Consider the following 16,387-nt stretch of genomic DNA (forward strand, 5'->3'; position numbering starts at 1 on the left):
TGGTATTCAAAAGTCATTATGTTTAATCTATACACACCAAGAAAACCCTGTTTCCATTTTATGTTCTGTTCTAAATGTACTTTATGCTTCTGGTATTTAGTAGATTTCAATGCATAAAACTTCTAAAAGAATTAAGTACTGACAAAAATATATTCATATTGTGTTATGCCAAAATGCCTTTAAAAATCTGTACACGTCTCTCTCTTTTTAAAAATAAAGTTGAAAGATAAAAAAATAAAAAAAATAAGAAAATATAACACAACACAACAAAACAAGAACCATGCCCATGCTAATGATTCTAGCATTCGGGGTGGCCAGGTTGTGTAGCTTGTTAAGTTTTGGGCCTGTTTTAAATGTATGACACCATACATCTTAGATGTGTGGACATCTAAGATGGGACTCTGACATCCACATGTACACACAGCACATACCTCAGCAAAGACATGTACACCTGTTGTGCAGCAATGTCCTCTGGGATAAAACATTCCATCCTTCAGGGAGGTTTGTCAGACTCAGAAAGTAACCAATCTGAATGTTTCAGGAAGTCTCTGAAGCTGATCAGATGCAAGAGTCTCCATTTTGCATAGAGGCACTATCAGACATTTTGAGCTTCTAGGAAGTGGCTCAGATCAACTGAACTAGTGGGAAAGAAGTTTTCCTAATCTCTTGTGGTATAATGACCTTTCCAGATTAGTGAGTTGTCACCCATGCTGGGGTGGACTTTGGTGGTGCACCTATCTTTAAGTCATTTCAGCTCTTGTAGTAACCCCTCACCCATATGTCTATAAATAACCTCGATACATTCCTTGGCCCACTAGGTTGGATTTTTGTCATATTTGTACTTTGGTCTATTGTCAGTTCTCTGTATAGGATGACTAAATATTTGTTCATTTTATTTCTTTCCAGGAATAGTATTTTTTGTTTTTTAAATTTTTTTCTAAATTGGATATTCTCTATATTTACATTTCAAATATTATCCCCTCTCCCCTAACTCCCATCCTCCTCTCTCTTGCTTCCATGAAGGTACTCCCTCTCCCAGCAACACTCTTCACTTTAGCTCCTTGGCATTCTCCTCCACTAAAAAAACACACCTTCACTGGACCAAAGTCCTCTCCTCCCATGGATACCAGACAACGCCATCTCTGCTACATATGTGACTGGGACCATGGGTCTCTCCATGTGTGCTCATTGGTTGTTGTTTTAGTCCCTGGGACTTCTGGAGGGTTCAGTTGACTGATAATGTCGTTCTTCCCATGGGATTGCAAACCCTTTCAACCAGGAATAGTATCTTACAACAACATCCTCTCTACTAAGGCATGTGTGTGCATGCACACACATAAACACACACACACACACAAACACAAATAGAGTTAAAATGCAAATGTTACATTATCAGTGTTTCCTTTAAGCATCTTGCCTGTGCTTAATAAATATATGATTTTTTCCTGATTCTTAATACTACTTAACCATCTTAACCATACCAAAGCAAACTGCCTAAGAATAAATAATATGCACATATTCTGTGTATTTTACTTTTATAAATTCAAAGCATAAAAGCCTCCCAGTAAACCAATGTCAAATTCTTAAAATAGACTGCATTATCTTCAACCATATTATCCAGTGCTATATGTCATAAAATGACAGTTTCCAGCACAATACCAGGAAATCCACAAAAGGATTCAGTAAGTGGTATTACTTTTGTAATACCTTCTTGGAGCAAAGCTAAATTTGATTTTGATTTTTAAATGTAGCATAATAAAATGAATTAAAAAAAAATATATATATAGTTGTTAAAATTATCCCAGGCTAGAATGTAGCAGGTTACATGTTCTTTGCTTTTAAGCATCACATTAATATGTGAAAGGGCACTCACTCAGTCACTCACTGACCACATTGTGAATGGTGTCTTATTCCTGGTTGCTTTGGGTTGTAACAATGAAAACATAAGCAAAGCAAATCTCTTTCTGTGGTAGGCAGACACCGATGCACCCAGTATCCTCATCATTCTTACTCTATTTTTCATATCCTGCCCCGAGAGCGTGCTACACTCAACAACCAGAACACAGCAAAAGTAATAAGATGTCATTCCTAACATTAGGTCACAAAAAGTCTGAGCAGAAAGCAAGACTGAGAATAGCCCTACTTGAAGTCTGTGCAGCCAGGATCTGACACCTCTGCCCATGGCTAGGGCTATGGATTGCCACAACTGCAGCACAAGAACTTTTCATTTTTTACTTTTAAAAAAAGATTATTTTTTAAAGTTTTTATCAGATTCAGGGAAAAAAGACAAATAAATGATACAAAAATATACAAGAATTAGTATTTAAACTTCTACGAAAAAAAATACTTATAAGTAGTAACAGAAAAGAATAAAAAGAGCAGTTCCCAAAGGTTAAAACCTGGTGAGTAGGAGATCCGAGCAGCCAGGGGGCAGAGAGATCTCTGCCGAGTGCACAAGGAAAATGTGCCCCTGCCCTGCCTGACCCAGGGACCGGGAACCCAGCATTGGGATTTCTGTTCCCACCCGGCGGCTTGGGGAAGCAGAACAGGGCTCAGACCATCCGGCACCTGGACCAGTGAAGAACCAGGTACAAGGGAAAGGCAAGAACATATCACTGACAACAAGATGACAAGAGGAAATCGAAAGAGCATATCCCAAGGAAACTAAGACAGCTTGGTAACACCAGTACCCAGCTCTCCCATCACAGCAAACAGTGGAATGCCAAACACCCCAGAAAAAGAAGACTCAGACCTAAAATCATACCTCAAGATGCTGATAGAGATCCTTAAACAAGAATGGGAGGAAAAGCAAAAAGAATCAGAAGCTTTTAAAGAGAAAACAAGAAAAACACTCAAAGAACTCAAAGAACTAGAGGAAAACAGAACATAAGAGATGAAAGAATGGAAGAAGGAATTTAAAAACGAAATTGACACAATAAATAAAACACTAAAAGAAATAACCCTAGAGGTAACACCTAAAAAAGAAATCAGGAGTCACAGAAGCAAGCATTTCCAATAGACTACAAGAGATGGAAGAGGGAAGCTCAGGGGTCGAGGACAACATTGTAAAGATAGACAAAACAGCCAGAGAAGATGCAAAAAACAAAAAGCTCCTAACCCAAAATGTCCAGGAGATCCAGGAAATAATGAGAAGACCAAACTTAAGGATAATAGGAATAGGAGAGGGAAAAGAATATCAACTAAGGGACACAGGAAATATCTTCAACAAAATTGTAGAGGAAAACTTCCCTACCTTTAAGAATGTGATGACCACGAGCATAAAAGAAGCCTTCAGAACTCCAAATAGGTTGGACCAGAAAAGAAATTCCTCCCGACACATAATAGTCAAAACAACAAGTGCCCAAAGAAAAGAAAGAATATTAAAAGCAGTAAGGGGAAAAGGTCAGGTAACATATAAAGGCAGACCAATCAGAATGACACGCGATTTCTCAACACAGACTATGAAAGAAGAGCCTGGACGGATACCATGCACACCCTAAGAGAGGACAAGTGCCAGCCCAAGTTGCTATACTCAGCAAAACTATCAATCACCATAGTTGGGGAGATGAAGATATTTCAAGACAAATCAAAATTTACACAATATCTGACCACAAACCCAGCACTACAAAGAATTATAGGTGGAAAACCCAATACAATGAGGGGAACTACATCATAGTAAAAATAAGAAAACTCCTAAGCAAGAAAAGCAAAAGAAGAAAGAGACACAGGCAAAACTCAACCTACAAAAGCAATAATAGCAGGAAACAGAAACCACTATTACTTGATATCTATTAAAATAAATGGACTCAACTCCCCAATAAAGAGACATAGACTATCAGACTGGATACATAAACAAAATCCAGCATTTTGCTGCATACAGGAAACTCATTACAGAGACAAAGTCAGACACTATCTCAGAGTAAAAGGTTAGGAAAAATCTACCAAGCAAACAGCCCCAAGAAGCAAGCTGGACTGACTATTCTAATATCGAATAAAGTAAATTTCCAACCAAAAGTTATCAAAAAAGATAAGGAAGGACACTTTTTAACCATTACAGGGGAAATCTGTCAGGAGAAACTCCCAATCCTTAACATATATGCTCTAAACACATAAGCACACATATTCATAAAAGAAACCCTACTAAAATTCAAAAAATACATTTCTCCCCACACAATAATAGTGGAAGACTTTAATACCCCACTCTCACCAAAGGACAGATCATGGAAACAGAAATTGAAGAAGGACACTATAAAACTAGCAGAGACTATGAACCAACTGGAATAAATAGATATTTACAGAACATATCATCCTAAAACAAAAGAATACACATTCTTCTCAGCACCTCACGTGCACTTCTCAAAAACTGACCACATAATAGGACAAAGAAAGAGCCTCAATCTATATAAGAAGTTCGACATACTTTGGGGCACCCTTTCAGATCACCATGGTCTTTAATAACAACAAAGACAACCAAAAGCACATATACACATGGATATTAAACAATGCTCTATTAAACGAAAGTAGGGTAAAAGAAGAAATAAAGAAAGAAATTAAGGATTTTCTATAATTCAATGAAAACTAAAACAAAACATACCAAAACCTATAGGATGCAATGAAAGCAGTACAGAGAGGAAAATTCATAGCCCTGAGCACTTCCAAAAAGAAACTGGAGAGAGCACACATTAGCAACTTGACAGCACAGCTATAAGCTCTAGAAAAAAGGAAGCAGATACACCCAAGAGGAGTAGACAGCAAGAAATAATCTAAATTAGGGCAAAAATAGACCACAAAGAAACAAAAAGAACCATTGAAAGAATCAACAAAACCAAGAGCTGGTTCTTTGAGAAAATCAACAAGATTGATAAACTCTTAGCCAGACAAACTAGAGGGCAAATAGAGAGTATCTAAATTACCAAAATCAGAAAGGAAAGTGGAGACATAACAACTGACACTGAGGAAATTCAAGAAATCATCAGATCCTTCTAAAAAGCCTATACTCCACAAAGTTGGAAATCTGGAGGAAATGGATGAATTCCTAGACAGATACAAGATCCTAAAGTCAAACCAGGACCAGGTAAACCATCTAAATAATCCCATAACACCTAAGGAAATTAGAAGAAGTCATCAAAAGCTTCCAAACAAAAGAAGGCCAGGTCCAGACGGGTTCAGTGCAGAATTTTATCAGACATTTATTGCGGACATAACACCAATACTCTCCAAACTATTCCACAAGATAGAATCAGATGGAATACTACCTAACTCATTTTTTGAGGCTACAATATCTCTCATTCCTAAACCACACAAAGACCCTACAAGGAAAGAGAACTTCAGACCAATCTCACTTATGAATATTGATGAAAAAATACTCAACAAAATTTTTGCAAACCGAATCCAAGAACACATCAAAACGATCATTCAGCATGACCAAGTATGCTTCATCCCTGAGATGCAGGGATGGTTTAATATAAGGAAATCCATCAATGTAATCCACCATATAAACAAACTCAAAGAACAAAATCACATGGTCATCTCACTAGATGCTGAGAAAGCATTTAACAAAATTCAACACTCCTTCATGTTAAAAGTCTTGGAAAGGACAGGAATCCAATGCCCATACCTAAACATAATAAAAGCAATATACAGCAAACCAACAGCCAACATCAAACTTAATGCTAGGGAACTTGCAGCAATCCCACTAAAATCAGGGACTGGAAAAGGCTGCCCACTCTCCACCTACCTATTCAACATAGTACTGGAAGTCCTGGCTGGAGCAATTAGACAGCAAAAGGAGATCAAGGGGATACAAATCGGAAAAGAACAAGTAAAAATATCACTCTTTGCAGACGACATGATAGTGTACTTAAGTGACCCCACAAATTCCACCAGAGAACTCCTACAGCTGAAAAACAAGTTCAGCAAAGTGGCTAGATACAAAATTTACTCAAACAAATCAGTAGCCTTCCTATATTCAAAGGACAAACATGTGGAGAAAGAAATTAGGTAAGAGATATCCTTCACAATGGTCACAAAAACTATGAAATACCTTGGTGTGACTCTAACTAAGCAAGTGAAGGACCTGTATGACAAGAACTTCAAACCTCTAAAGAAGGAAATTGAGGAAGATCTCAGAAAATGGAAAGTTCTCCCATACTCATGGATTGGAAGGATCAACATTTTAAAAATGGCCATCTTACCAAAAGCAATCTACAGATTCAATGAAATCCCCATCAAACTTCCAACCCAGTTCTTTATTGAGTTGTAAAGATCAATGTCCAATTTCATATGGAATAACAAAAGACCTAGAAGGAAAATCCATCCTCAACAACAAAAAAACATGTACGGGTGTCATTATCCCTGACCTCAAGCTATATTACAAGGCAATTGTGCTGAAAACTGCATGGTACTGGTACAGAAATAGGCACATGGATCAATGGAATAGAATAGAGGATACAGAAAATACAGAAATGAGCCCTCATGTATATGGTCACCTGATTTTTGACAAAGGAGCTGTAAACATTCAGTGTAAAAGGACAGCCTCTTCATCAAATGGTGTTGGTCCACCTGGCACTCAGCATGCAAAAGAATGAAAATAGACCCTTTCTTATCTCCTTTTACAAAGCTCAAGTGGATCAAAGATCTCCACATTAAACCAGATACACTGAAACTATGAGATGAGAAAGTAGGGAAAACTTCAGAACATATAGACACAGGAGAAAATTTTCTGAACAAAACACCAATGGCTCAAGCTCTAAGGTCAAAGATTAACAAATGGGACTTAATGAGAATGCAAAGTTTCTGTAAGGCTAAGGACATTGTCAAGAAAACAAAACGAGAGCCAACAGAATGGGAAAAGATTTTTACCAACTCCACATCAGATAGAGGCCTAATATCCAAGGTGTACAAGGAACTCAAAAAGCTAGACACCAGAGAATCAAATAACTCTATTAAAAAATGGGATACAGAGCTAAACAAAACGTTTTCAGTTGAGGAACACCGAATGGCCGAAAAACATCTGAGGAAGTGCTGGACATCCTTAGCCATCAGGGAAATGCAAATCAAAACAACCCTGAGATTCCACCTCACACCAGTCAGATTGGCCAAGATCCAAACCTCAGATGAGAGTAGATGCCGGCGAGGTTGCTGAGAAAGAGGAACACTTCTCCACTGTTGGTGGGGTTGTAAGCTGATACAACCACTCTGGAAATCAGTCTGGCAATTCCTTTGAAAATTGGACATAGTACTACCTGAAGATCCAGCTATTCCACTTCTGGCCATATACCTCAGAGAAAGTCCAATATACAACAAAGATACATGCACCACAATGTTCAGAGCAGCTCTGTTTATAATATCCAGAAGCTGGAAAGAACCCAGATGTCCTTCAGTAGATGAATGGATATAAAAATTGTGGTACATTTACACAATGGAGTACTACTCAGCTATCAGAAACAATGACTTAACCAAATTCTTAAGAAAATGGATGCATCTAGAGAATATCATCCTGAGTGAGATAACCCAGTCACAAATGAACAGACATAATATGCAGTCACTGATATTGGTATGCTAACCCCAGAGGCTCGGACTGCCCCAGAAACAACTCACAGACTGTGTGAAGCTCAAGAAAAAAAGAAAACCAAACCAAACCAACAGCAAAAAAAAAAAAAAAAAAAAAAAAAAAAAACCATTATGCTCAATCCTTATACACCAAGAAAACATTGACTAACTCCAGGTTACATCCTATATTACATGTACTTTTCCCTCATTGTAACTATTAAGACCTTAATGCAGAGTATCAAACCTTAAAAAAAATAAAAATAAAAAAGAAAACAAAAAAAGCCAAGCACTGACAAAAATGTATTTGTATACATTTATGCAATAATATTTAAAATTTATTTCTTTTATCATTGTTTTTTAAAAACATTCAGAATCTTGTGCATCACCAGGGCCGGGAAGAAGTGTCAGCACTCTGTATTCATTTCTTCTCTTGTTCGTCTTATAGGGAAGCAAACTAAATAACATGATGATTTTTTATGAGCTCCCTTGCCTGACAGTTCTGATTCTTCTTACTTATTTACTAACTTCTGTCAAACAATCTATTAAATAGTAACCCTAGTTTACTGCCAAAAAAAGAAAAGAATAAAAAAAAAAAAACATAATTGCTAGCAAAGTCAAAAGCAATATGTTTTGACACCAAAGGCAATAGCATTAAATAGTTGCATATTCAAGTTTGCAAACAGGCTTTCCAAGATTAGACTAGGCTAGCAACAATATTCTCTGCAAATGGGAGCACAAAACTTGACAATAGTATATGTTCTGTAGCTTTCTGGACAAACAGAAGATGAATTGATTGACAGCTCCCACAATACCCAGATTTTAGGACACCTTATGGTTTTCTATACCTGTGTGTTGATTCTGTCCTACATACACACTGTAGAAATTATTCAATTCCGTTGACTCTCTGAGCCTGGGGTGTCACGCACCCACGCTTCCTGCCGCTAGGAACAGGCGTGCAACAAACAAACAGCTTCTTCTGCGGAATAACCTTTATTGAACAGCACTTTGAGCAGGGGCTTCTTGAGCAGGAAACTTGTCTCTGAGCCGGGGACTCCCTACAGGGTTCTACGGTCTAGACGGCCTCTCACACGCAGTCCCCCACGAACGATCTCTCTGTCCAGTCTCTGACCACGCGGGACCTCCCGCAATCTCTTTTACCGAGTCTCTCTCCACGTGGTGCCTCTCTGCCATCCCTCCACGTGGGGTCTCCCGCAATCTCCCCACTGTCTTCCTCTTCTCCTCACGTGGGGGAGAAAATGCACTGCTATACATGCCTAGGAGACTTGTGTTGCTACCTGATTGGTGCATCCTCCTGTAGCTCAATCACGTGCCCCAAGAGTGGGCTCTGACTTATGTGGTGCATGCGCATTAAGTCTCTTGGCTGGGCAACAGCTCTGTTTGCTGGGAAACTGGCACCATGTTTGGGTGCAGCACAAACGGCTCCCTACACTGGGGAAACTAGTTTGGTAAAATCCTGAGGAGTACAAAAGGACATGGGACACTTCCAAGTCATGTGACCATTATGACTACCAGAGCCAGAAAGTTTAGGACACTTAGCCACAGAGAGTATGCTCTGGCAAATGTTAAGCTTTGATTAGTTGCTGATGTGGTGAGGATGTGGGAACAAAGATTTGAAATCCAGATGGCTCAGTGAGTAAAGGCTCTCAGTGCCAAACCTGAGGACCTGAGTTCAAATCCTGAGACTTGCAAAAGGGGAAGAGAGGACAAACTCTACACAGCTGCTTCTGACCTCCCTGTCCAACCCTGCAAGAGCCATGTTATGTAGCCTCATTCTCCAACAACTCAGTAAATGTAATAACAATAATAGAAAATTTCTGGCTCTTATTATCAGGAGAGATGTGGATGCTTCGCCATTTTACCTAAGGACAGGTTAAACACCAGGTTCAGGAGCATTATGAGTGGACTAGGAATACATTCTGACATATACTGTAGTCAGTCTAAGTTCTTTGTTTCTACACTTGGTTAGATCAAGAGATCAAAAGTATACACTGGCTCCTTGCTCGCCTGGCTCTTCTGTGTGGACAGCCGGGGTATTGAATTGCTGAGTTGGATCACTGCCTCAGGGATGACACGTTAACTTTTAAACCAGGGACAAAAGTTGCTAAATCCTAGTGCTACTTTGCCGGCATCTACATTTTCTGTATTTTTTTTTTTTTTATCAAAACAAAGTGTGAAGGGAGCTAAATATGACTGAAAAGTTAAAAGCTGATTTCTCAGAATTGTGCTGCCAAAATTGTTTCCCTTGGTGGTAAATAGAGCATTGTGATGACACCTTATACGGAGAGCCAACTTGCACAGTATTCACTGCCAGCCTAGTGGGGACACAGGAGCAATATTAAGCATCTCGAGGGCTACTAGAAGCAGCACCACTAAATGGAGCTCACAGTAGGCATACGCGCAAACCACAGAAGTGCCGTGTGCTCTGCCCATGGCTTGCCTCTTTATTATAGACATTGTCACATTTCTGGGTTATCGCTGAACACTGACATCCCATTATTAAGAAATGTTTGGTTTAGACTCTATCAGCATAATTGCCGAAGGAAGTGGATCACAATCTCACTGTCTTCATTCTTTTAATACTATCAGGTCACACAGGACACTGCCGTTATCACCAAGATACACGGGCGTCAGGGAGAGTGCTTTGTTTCAATGTCCTGATGTGGGAGAAAAAATACCTAAACCTTACACTGTGGTCTGTAGAACTGCACAGGAATGGAAGTGGGTACATAAAGATATAACAGTGAAATATTCCCAGGAGAAAGGAATCGTTCTTGGTCGAGGAGAAGCAGGGAGATAAAAGAGCGAAAGCAGTCTAAACTTCTTGTGTTGCTACAGCCTTGGATCTGGGTGGGAGAGCCACACACATGTCAGGAAATAGAGGTCACTCTTGAGCTCTGGGCCCTTGATGTATGGTTCTGATTCTCTGGGGACAATATGGCATGAGGGTTGGATATAGCATGATAAAATTATTTTTTATATGAAAGAAACTTTCCAGCACAGCTCTAAATGGCATCAAATCAAATAATTTATGCCACCACCTTCTCCTAGCATTTCTGGGTGTCCATACACATTGTCACAGACCAACTGTGCTTATGTGCATCTTAAAGAAGTACTGGTAGAAAAGAAAAACAAAATGGTTGTTTAAAACTTTCAATTTATCTGTTTGACTTTATGAGTGTTTTACTCACATGTATACCTGTGCACCATCTTTGTGCCCTGTACCAGCAGAGATCAGAAGACTTGAACCCTGAAACTGAAATTTTGGATGATTGGAAACCACCGTGTATGCTGAGAATTGAATCTGCGTTGTCTGGATCAACAGTTTGGGCTCTTAAATGCTTCACCATCACTCTCCTGTCCCCCTACCAACAATACAGATGGAGATGCTCACAGCCAACCATCAGAATGAGCTCAGGGACTCCAATGAAAGAGCTAGAGGAAGGACTGAAGGAGCTAAAGGGAATTGCCATTTCATAGGAAGAAAAATTTCAACTAGCCAGACCACCACAACTCCCAGAGACTAAACTACCAACCAAAGAGTACTTCATGGAGGGATCCATGGCTCCAGAAACATATGTAACAGAGAACTGCCTTATCTGACATCAGTGGGAAGGGAGGCCCTTGGTCCTGTAGAGGCTTGATGTTCCAGCATACAGAGATGCTGGAGTGGTGAGGGAGGAGTAGATTAGTGAGTGGAGAAACACCCTCATAGAGGCAAATGGGAGGAGGAAGAGGAGGAAGAGAATGGGGGGGTTGTGAAGGGGTAACTGTGAAGGGGGATAATATTTGAAATGCAAACATATAAAATAATTAATAAAAAGTTTCAAAATCAATTAAAATAAATAACTATGAGACTTCTGTTTTTAAATGGTTGAAAATTTATTTGGGAGAGTAAAAAGAAAGAAATTTTATATTGGATTTCAGGATCTCTATATTTCTGAACCAGAGGAGAGTTAAAAAAACTGATTCTTTACTCAGCAGGAATTTAAAATTGTTTGGAATCCCCAGAAGGCAAGCAGCTCTGTCAGTACCGTAAATTCAGCCCACAGATAATTGGTTTCAGTCTGACCCATAGAGCTGACATGCACTGTGTTAAATTAGGACACAGGATAGCCATAGAGGCTCGGACTTGTTTAGGGGTAGAACATTCTCATCTAGCACATCAGTGGGCACATAGCATAGTGAAATGAAAAACATTTCAGCAATTTCTTTCTTTTTTTTTTGAATTTTTTTTATTGAATATTTTATATTTATTTACATTTCAAATGTTATCCCCTTCCTCTCTTCCCACTGATACCAAACAATGCCACCCTCTCTCTGCTACATATGCTGCTGAATCAATGGGTATCTCCATGTGTACTCTTTGGTTGGTGATTTAGACCCTGCGAGCTCTGGGGGGTTTGGTTGGTTGATATTGTTGTTCTTCCCATGGGGTTGCAAACCCTTTCATCTACTACAGTTCTTTCTCTAACTCCTCCGTTGGGGTCCACATGTTCAGTTTGATGGTTAATCACAAGTATTTTCATTGGTATGAGTAAGGCTCTGGCAGAGCCTCAGCGGAGGCATCCATGTCAGGCTTCTGTCAACAAGCACTTCTTGGCATCATCAATAGTGGCTGTGTTTGGTGGCTGCATATGGGATAGATCCTAAGGTGAGGCGATCTCTGAATGACCTTTTCTTCAGTTCCTGCTCCACTCTTTGTCCCTGTATGCCCTCCTGTGAGTATTTTGTTCTTCATTCTAAGAAGAACTGAAGCATCCACATTTTGGTCTTTTTTTCTTTTTGAGCCTCATATTGTCTGTGAATGGTTTCTTGGGTGTTCTGAGACTTTGGGTTAGATCAGACATGTGCTTATTATATGATGCAGAAAAAAATTTTCTCACAAAGTTAGTTCATAAATGTTTGGTCTATGAGAGTAAATAGAATCTACATATTCTTCACTAGGTGAGGAGATTGTGAACTGTGAAGCACTCACACAATTAAAAATTAGTTCAACTTACCAGCAACAAACTCATAATAATAAAAAGTTGAAAAATCTAAATCTCTTGTTCTGTCATATTTTCTGTTCCTCCTAAATATCATGTACATTTTTATTTTCCACTGTTTTCAAATGTTTCTAAATGCATGACAATATAATAAATTCATATCAAGAAATACCAGATGAGAAACATGAAAATACTACTTCATAGATAATGAGGCAAAGCCCTGTGTCCTTGGACTACTTTCTGAAGTGTATATATAGACAAGCTGGTTTGATACTGTCTCTTAAATTATAGCAAGATGCCTGTATTATAAAACAAAGCATAGGATCCAACAGTTGCCATACCATGAAAATTCTTGCAAAAGTAATATATCACCAAGGTATAAATAGCTTGAAATCTTATAATATGATGATTTGTGTCATGATGAACCTGACAAAGATTAGTTACAGCTAAACATTTTAAATGATTTAATAAACTATTCCGTTCTTATTTTGGAGTTGATTTCCAAGAATAATAGGGGCGGAAAATCAGTTTTAAGCAAATATTCAAAAAGTCTCCCCTAAGGTCCAGTGAAGGAATATTTCACAATATCAACAAACAGCAATGGCATTAGCAAAGCAATAAAAGAGAAGAAAAATAAACCAAAGTACAATCCTAGGCATATCAAATTAGTCTCAGGTCAACATCATGGTCTTTATATTTTAAGAGACTGTATTTTTCTTCCAGAAAACTCTAAGTTAGGACTGTTGGGATTACTGCTCTTCCCTCCTCCACCTTTGTATTATCTCCTCATGAAACTATGGAGTTGGGGTGGGTCTATGTACTTGCCAGTACATAAGGAATGGAGGAATGGAAGATGGAGACTGATAAATTAAAAATAGGTAAGACCCTAGAAGTGCCCAGCAGACATAGCAATGAGGAGGCTGACTTTTTCAGATTTTCTTTTAAAGAGGATGATCAAAAGTGAGGTGAATTTTTTATTAATAATTTTATTCATTTACATTTCAAATGATAACCCCTTCCTGATTACCCTTCCACAACCCCCACATCCCATCTCCCATCTCCTCTTTCCCATTGCCTGGATGAGCGTGCTCCTCCCCCTAGCTACCCACTCCAGACTCACTGCTCTAGCATCTGCCTAATGCTGGGTCATTAAGCTTACACAGGACCAAGGGCCTCTCCTCCCATCCATGTCAGATAAGGCCATCTTCTGCTACATATGCATCTGGAGCCATGGAGCCCTCCATGTATGTTCTTTGGTTGGTGGATTTTAAAGAGATCTTTAAGGATAGCCTATGATGTTTTCTTTACCGTTTGTTTTCTGACTTGGTTTTGACAGGGTCTCCTTGTTTAGCTCAGGTGGCCCTTGAACTTATGATTCTCTTGTCTCAGTAGCCCAAAGGTTGGAGCTTACAGGAACATCCTATCCTACTCAGCTTTGGGAATTGTATGTAAATATATATTTAAAAAATCAAGTTAAGCACTGACAGTTGAAGATACACGAGGCAGTAGCTTACTAGATGTTTAAGGATAAAAATAATACATGTGTTTCAATATTAATGAGAGCAAAGCCTTTCAAATAAAAATCAGAGGCGGGACGAAATGGTGAAAAATATTTTCACCCTATTACTGCTTTTCCTATCCACTGAAATGGCCTGTTGTAGAAAGAGGTTTTCAAGAGAGTGCAGTGGAGTTTTGCTGGCCATCAGTATTTGGGGTATGAGTTTTATAGGCTAGTGCAGCGATTACCCATATGACTGAGAGTTACTGTATGGGAATGTTGTTTTTGTTTTTTAAGTACAACACAATCTGATCTTGTTGGTTCCTATTCAGTATTTCCTGGGGATTGTTTGCTTTTTAAGTGAAACACTTCTGAACAAGTGCACAGAGCATTTTAATGCTACAGGTCAGTCCAGCATCTTCCTGCTTTGAAAACTCACAGCCGGCTGTTTCACTGCCCTGAGATTCAGTGAGACACGTATTTGTGCTATCTAAAGCTTACTTTATTTTAGTATAAACTAAGTGAAGGTTAAAACATGCTTTAGAAAAATGTACTGATCTCCGCACTGTATGTACAGTATTCGACAAAGGATGTGTCCATTTTGTTGCATTATTTTGAATATTGTCTTTTCCTTTTAATAAAGTTATATTACTTATTTATGGGAAGAAAATCAGAGGAAATCCAAGCAAGCGAAGACAAATATCTAAAAGACCACCAGGGTACATCAGGATATCAGATGATATACTTGGTGTAGAAATGAAACCCATAGACTTGCAATGATAAAGATGATACGAATCTGGACATAAAGTTAAGAACTAGAGCAGCATTAGGGTTCTAGTTATATAAAAAAGGAGTCAAACATTTTTCTTAGCACCATTCTTTCTTCTCTCTTCAGGATTGTACAGTGCAAAAGTGGAGAGATATAAGCAATCTAAAGTCACTTTCTTTTTTTCCCCCTTTTCTTTATTGGAAATATATTGCATTTACATTTCAGATGTTATCCGGTTCCCACAACCCCATCGCTCCTCTTCCATTGCCTCCACAAAGGTGCTCCCTCTCCCAACCTCCCTTTCCCACCTCAGCACCAAAGGTCTCTTTCATTGCTGGATCGTCTACACTCCCCTTTCCCAGCCCCACATGGACAGAATAACTAGTTCTGCAATGACTACAAAGCAGTATATGTAGATTCAAGTGGTGGGGATTCCTAGGGGATTCATATCCTTTAAATGTCATAAAACATGTGAAGTTCTGTATCCGATGATGTTTTGAGATGTTATTCTGTATTTTTCTTGTCTTCTGTTTTTGTTTTCCTTTTGTCCATTTAACAAGGCTGATTTCTAGTGTGGTCATTAAATCAGACATGGTAGAATGGAAGGGAGACAGAAGTTCTGGATGTTTTATGAAAGCCTATGTTTAGAATCTCAGCAGGAAAGAAGGGGTTATGAGAAAAATTGATGTGTACTATAGACACTGAATCACTATTGAATTGTACTAGAGGGTGATGACTTGATTTCAGTCTGGAATCATTTCTCCTTGCTTTAGGAATGGGGACATGCTGTAAAAAGGAAGTCTTTGAGATCTGGGCAAAGAGCACTTACCCTCAGCATACATTTCTGTCTTGAGAAGGCAACAGAATTGGGGGCAGGAGGCTTGATGAGTGCTATTGTATTATTTCCACACTAACCATGTGTGTATGCCCGATTAGTTTCAAGCTAGTATCACTGTTTGGGAAAGTTATAGAGCTCTTAGGAAATGGGAACTAAATAAAGGAAGTAGGTCACTGATCATGTGTCTTAACTCTCCATAGCCCTGATATCCTGTTTCCAGTTCACTTCCCTGGTGTGGATACAATATGACCAGCTAGTCTCTTGCTTCTCCTGTCATGCCTTTCTTGCCTGTTTCTATGTTTTTTTCTATCATGTTAGACCATATTTCTTTGGAACTGTAAGCCAAAATAGACCCTACCTCTTTTAAGTGGCTTTTTAAAGGATGTTTATCATGGCAATGAGAAATTGATGAAGAACTTAGGCAGGAAGGGTCACTGGCAGTTTCAACAGAGGGGTCTGTGACCTGTAACCATGTATGATATGCAGTAGGAGCAATAAGAACCATAGCAGAGATTTGTTATGATTCATGTATGAAGACCAGGTACTTTAATTTACTTATATGTACTTGGTTCAGTACTCCCAGAAATCTTATAGTGACTGTGTTCCTGTAGAAGGTGTTTCAAAGGCTAGTATGATACTTCAGTGCTAAAGTTCTTCCAGGCATGTACAGGGTCCTAGAATTGAAAGAAGGGAGTACTTATCAATATGGTGCATTTTGAAGGACT

The sequence above is a fragment of the Micromys minutus genome, assembly GCF_963924665.1.
Source record: "Micromys minutus genome assembly, chromosome: 7".
Lineage (NCBI taxonomy): Eukaryota > Metazoa > Chordata > Mammalia > Rodentia > Muridae > Micromys > Micromys minutus.